Below are 6000 nucleotides of genomic sequence, written 5' to 3' on the forward strand. Positions count from 1 at the left end.
TGATCAGTTTACACCTTGCTATGAATTTTAACAGCCATTTACTACAGCTTCTCTTCTTATCTCTCTAATATAAAGGACTCAGGTTTGTACAGTTAGAAAAAATACAAATTGCTTTCAAAGTTGTCAATTATTTCTTACTTTTTAATAAGAAAGAAATGACAAATTTGAAAGTAATTATAATAGTACAGAAAGTCCTCAACCTAAAAACTTAGTAGGTTCCAAGTTGAATTATATGTAAGTTGAATTTTGTAAAATTTTGGCCTGGGGTAGACTTCACCCATTTCACATTTCTGCGGAAAAGTCAACAAAGTCCCGTTTCATATGGCAAATACCGCCTTTCTTACTGCAATAAATTATATATTGTTTTATTTCAGTACAGTACTTCATTATGAGTTTTTGACTCGATATCTGAATTTCAGTTAGATTTGTCGTCTTATATCCCAATGTTTATAAGTTCAGGACCTGTATCTACCTTGTAATCTCAATTTTATGATTATATTAACCCTTTCACCCCCAAAGGACGTACCGGTACGTTCTTGCAAAACACTGTTAATTAGATATTTTTACATGATTTTGATAATTTTATGAGAAACTTCAGGCATTTTCCAAAAGAATGAGACCAACCTGACCCCTCTAGGACAAAAATTAAGCTTTTTAGAGCAATTTAAAAAAATTATATAGCAAAATGTGCTCGAAATTTACCCTTATGGTGGGGTAAAAGGGTTAAGTTTCTTCAAAAGAGGAGGGTTCCAATTTGAGTTAGTTACAGTTAGCATTCCTGGTACACCTCGCTCTGAGGAGGGGGCCGTTTTCTCAACATTACTGAGAGGAGTGTGTGTGTGTGTGTGTGTGTGTGTGTAGCCCCGCCGACCACTAATGTCACCAATCCCTACACTATTCGTTGGTTACTTGACTACAGTAAGGGAATGACACGTTGCACTTTCTCAGAGTGTGGTGTGCCAAGAATTCCTATATCCAACTATACCTACATTGAAATGCCATTGATCACAAAATAATACTAAGTGTGTGTGTCCTATCTTGTGAGCCTTGTAGTACAGTAATAGGAGCTAAGATTTTTGATGTTTGAAGCCTGGTCAACCCCATTGTTCTGATTTTAGAATCTTTTTAAGCCAATGGATTTTAGATTATAATGACTTAAATTTCTTTTTCATTCCAGAAAATTATTGCCTTTTTTCCAAGACAAATCTTGAAGTTCTAATGTCATGAAAGTTCCTATTGGAAGATGCTTTGTGAATTCTTAAGGAGATGATCCATGCTCAGCACTGATAAGGTAGGTTTTCATTAATAACTGTTAAAGATTATTTGTTAAGGGAAGTGTTTTAGTAAGGTATTTACGTTTCATTTAAAAGGAGTCAAAAGTACGGGCATAGAAATGAAATATTGTATATTAATGAGGTCTTGAAATTCAATGTGAAATGTAAGGTGGTCAGTTATTATCAGTTGTTATTGCCAGTAGTTTGTCAAATATTCTAGAAATTTGTGTATTCATGTGTGCAGAGTAACTTGTAATTGCACGAATAGAATGACTTAGGGAAGTAGAATTTATTAATATTCATAACATTGATGTGCATGTGCGTGAGTGTTGTAATTCAAGGGGTATTAGTTTGTTGAGTGTGGTGGGAAAAGTGTATGGTAGAGTACTGATAAATAGGATTAATGATAAAACAGAGAATGCAATCTTAGAAGTACAGGGTGGTTTTAGAAGAGGTAGGGGTTTTATGAATCAGATTTTTACAGTTAGGCAGATATGCGAGAAATATTTAGCAAAAGGTAAGGAGGTGTGTGTTGCGTTTATGGATCTGGTAGTAAAGCATGTGTTAGGATAGGAAATGAAGTGAGCGATTGGTTTCCGGTAAGAATGGGGCTGAGACAGGGATGTGTGATGTCGCCGTGGTTGTTTAACTTGTATGTTGATGGAGTGGTGAAAGAGGTGAATGCTCGAGTACTTGGATGAGGATTGAAACTGGTAGAATAGAGTGACCATGAATGGGAGGTAAATCAGTTGTTGTTAGCGGATGATACTGTACTGGTAGCAGACACAGAAGAGAAGCTTGATCGACTAGTGACAGAATTTGGAAGGGTGTGTGAGAGAAGGAAGTTGAGAGTTAATGTGGGTAAGAGTAAGGTTATGAGATGTACGAGAAGGAAGGGTGGTGGGAGGTTGAATGTCATGTTGGATGGAGAGTTACTTGAGGAGGTGGATCAGTTTAAGTACTTGGGGTCTATTGTTGCAGCAAATGGTTGAGTGGAAGCAGATGTATGTCAGAGAGTGAATGAAGGATGCAAAGTGTTGGGGGCAGTTGAGGGAGTAGTAAAAAGTAGAGGGTTGGTCATGAATGTAAAGAGAGTTCTGTATGAGAAGGTGATTGTACCAACTGTGATGCATGGCTCGGGGAATGAAAGCGACGGAGAGACAGAAATTGAATGTGTTTGAGATGAAATGTCTAAGGAGTATGGCTGGTGTATCTCGAGTAGATAGGGTTAGGAACGAAGTAGTGAGGGTGAGAATGGGTGTAAGAAATGAGTTAGCAGCTAGAGTGGATATGAATGTGTTGAGGTGGTTTGCCCATGTTGAGAGGATGGAAAATTGCTGTGTAAGAAATGAGTTAGCAGCTAGAGTGGATATGAATGTGTTGAGGTGGTTTGGCCATGTTGAGAGGATGGAAAATTGCTGTCTGCTAAAGGAGGTGATGAATGCAAGAGTTGATGGGAGAAGTACAAGAGGAAGGCCAAGGTTTTGGGTGGATGGATGGAGTGAAGGAAGCTCTGGGTGATAGGAGGATAGATGTGAGAGAGGCAAGAGAGCGTGCTAGAAATAGGAATGAATGGCGAGCGATTGTGACGCAGTTCCGGTAGTCTCTGCTGCTTCCTCCAGTGCCTTGGAAGACTGCGGAGGTAGCAGCAGTAGAGGATTCAGCTTTATGAAGCTTCATCTGTCGTGGATAATGGGGGAGAGTGGGCTGTGGCACCCCTAACAGTACCAGCCGAACTTGGTTGAGTCCCTTGTCTGGCTGGGAGGAACGTAGAGAGGAGAGGTCCCCTTTTTTGTTTCATTTGTTTGATGTCGGCTACCCCCCAAAATTGGGGGAAGGGCCGTGGTATATGTATGTATGATAACATTGAAGTAGAGATAAATACAATAACCAGGAAATGGGAAATCCTTAGTCTTTGTAAGACCATCCTTATGATATTTTACCAATAAGTCTGGGTTCATTAATGTATTATATAAAGTCTGATATTCAACAAGTACAGAGATGAAGTAAGTGAGGGTAGTAAGCAGCTTGTTATCTGAAAATGACACCTAATTTGGGGAGTATTATCATCATTATTACTAGCTACGCTACAACCCTAGTTGGAAAAGCATGATGCTATAAGCCCAAGGGCTCCAACTGGAAAAAATAGCTCAGTGAGGAAAGGAAACTAAGGAAATAAACTACATGAGAAGAAATAACAATCAAATTAAAATAATTCAAGATCATTAACAACATTAAATTAGATCCATCATTTGTAAACTATAAAAACTTCATAAAAACAAAAGAAACAAGATGGAATAGTGTGTAGCATGCCTGAGTGTACACTCAAGCAAGAGAACTCTAATTTAGGTCTGGGATAATATTTTACTAAATGTGAGAATTTTTTTAATATTCCGGTAAAATTCATAACCAGGTTCATGCAATAATAATAATAATAATAATAATAATAATAATAATAATAATAATAATAATGACAACTTGATCACAGACACTAGTATATGATAATGTAATACTAAAAACCTTCGACTAGCAAATTTTGCATCATTCTCCAATTCAACATTTTTTCATAACATTTAAAAACTATATATAAATAATTTAAGAAAATCATTCTTTATTAATCACTGCAGACATAAAAAATCAAAACCTTTTACCTCTTTATACGAGGATTCTAATCTTATGCTTGAGGTCTGGTTAGTGGTTATGGCTACTTATCTTTGTCATAATACCTGGTAATACATGACACAATTAACTTGTTTCTTTACTCCACAGAGAATCGTTTGAGGAAAAAACTGCAGTGGAAAAAGTGGTGATAAGAAAATTACAATTTATATCTCAAGATCCCAAGAAAATTACAATTTATATCTCAAGATCCCAAGAAAATTACAATTTATATCTCAAGATCCCAAGAAAATTCGGAAGATTCCGCATAAATGAAGATTGCATCAAGATAAAAATCGAACTATGTCTCTAGCAAATTTTTTTTTTCTAAAATGTCTGTCCAAATGTGCATTTTAGGCTATAATACGGAATCCTCCTGTGTTATTGCTAGCAGGATTACTATAGAATTAAGATTTAAGCAGCTTTCTAGTATTAGTTTATTAGAGCCATAAACTTATGGGATAAAATAGTTCATTAAGCTTCAATAGACTTGATAAACATAACATATAGTATCAGCCAGTCTTAAGTACTGTATCAAGATACTTTTATCCAAATTAGTTTGCTAGATATCAGGTATATTGGCCATTTGAAGATGCATAACTATTCAAAAGTGATATGTGGAATTAGGTAATATAGTTCATTCAGTGTTAGTTTTAAGCTGTAGAAAATCAGAAGCTATCTGATGTAGATTCAATGTATATGCAATTATCACTAGCAAATTTTTTAGACCAGTAAGGTAACTTACATAATTGACGGTAACTTTTGTGCAGTTCACGTACATAATAATACGTTTTGTAATAGTTACGGAGAATAGTTTTAATTTTTTGCAAAAATTTCTTTGCGAAGGTTAGGGATAATAGTGTGACATAAAACCAGTCAGGCCAAAGTTAAGTTGCCTAGCTAAGTATTGGCAAAATGAATGATAATTGCAAATAGTTTTACGTTTTCATATAGTTGAACTAGATTTGAAATGATAGGTATTTTTAGTTAGGGCATTCACGGCAAATAATCAGTTATGGCAACGCTTTGAATAATTTTGAGCTGCTTCATTTGTAATGGGCCTTGTCAAAATTCAGTTTGATACAAGCGACACATCAGACTGTAAATCTTAGTTACAATCCCTGATGGGAAACATTCAAGAGATTTTAGGGACTAGTGGATAAATTTGCCATAATTTTCAAGCATAAGATAGTTTACGTAGGTTAGTTTTAAGTTTGCCATGAAAATTTTGCATCTTGCTTAAACTTTGTGTACTGTTAAGAATAGTATAAAAAGCATTATTATCATGGCTTCTCGTCATATTTCAAGACACTGTGGGCGCGTGGATGTATGTTCCAGACTGAAAATGTTTCTTTAAGTAAGTTTGGTAAATTTGGGTATAAAAGGTACGAACCCTTGAGCAACCTTGACTGAAATGGTCAACTGACAAAGGCACGTTTGGTAAGCAGGGTATAAATTAGGAAATCCTCCTAATTGCGGATATTTAAAGGGTGTTTGGTATGTTGATAATCATAGTGAAAACTCAAAGATTTTACCCTTACAATTGAGTTTCAGTACTGTGTGTGAATTACCTAGGCACAAATTGAGAGTGCTGCTGCATAATAGCAGTATTTTACCACTGTTTAATTGAAGTTGCTATTAGATAGATGCCTTAAATTGTAGAGGATATCACACAGGAATTAATAAGCAACTAGATTTAAAATGCTTATTTTAGTGTAATTCATTTTTGACGATAGTTTTAACTACTCAGTTTAGCAACTAATTCAAAATCAGAGAAAGTTTGAGGAATTTTAAAAGTAGATGACTATGTCTTGGATATCTACAAAAATAGATAAGTATGTTCTAGTTAATATTACATTGGTACATTTTGCTTTTTAAGAACCTTAGAAGCTCTTTTTTTTTTTTTTTTTTTTTTTTTTTTTTTTTTTTTTTTTTTTTTTTTTTTTTTTTTTTGCAAAAGTATTATATATTTTACAGGCTTTTGTTTTAAAAATAAAACTCATTACTTTTACACTTGCCAAACTAATTAAGTAATTGGTTTTTAATGATCTTCAATATCTTATGAAGT

The 6000-nt window shown here is 34.9% G+C and overlaps 1 long non-coding RNA gene across 2 annotated transcripts in view; it reads left to right on the plus strand.

Moving 5' to 3' along the window:
- The window catches only part of LOC137635517 (uncharacterized), a 63550-nt gene extending 57768 nt beyond the window's left edge, over window positions 1-5782 (plus strand). For both annotated transcript variants that reach the window (XR_011042698.1, XR_011042697.1), the window contains exons 6-7: window positions 1178-1291; window positions 4044-5782. This is a non-coding gene — a long non-coding RNA (uncharacterized lncRNA). The remainder of the gene's footprint in view (window positions 1-1177; window positions 1292-4043) is intronic.
- Window positions 5783-6000: the final 218 nt, after the last annotated feature.

The sequence above is a fragment of the Palaemon carinicauda genome, unplaced genomic scaffold, assembly GCF_036898095.1.
Source record: "Palaemon carinicauda isolate YSFRI2023 unplaced genomic scaffold, ASM3689809v2 scaffold136, whole genome shotgun sequence".
In the NCBI taxonomy this organism is placed as follows: domain Eukaryota; kingdom Metazoa; phylum Arthropoda; class Malacostraca; order Decapoda; family Palaemonidae; genus Palaemon; species Palaemon carinicauda.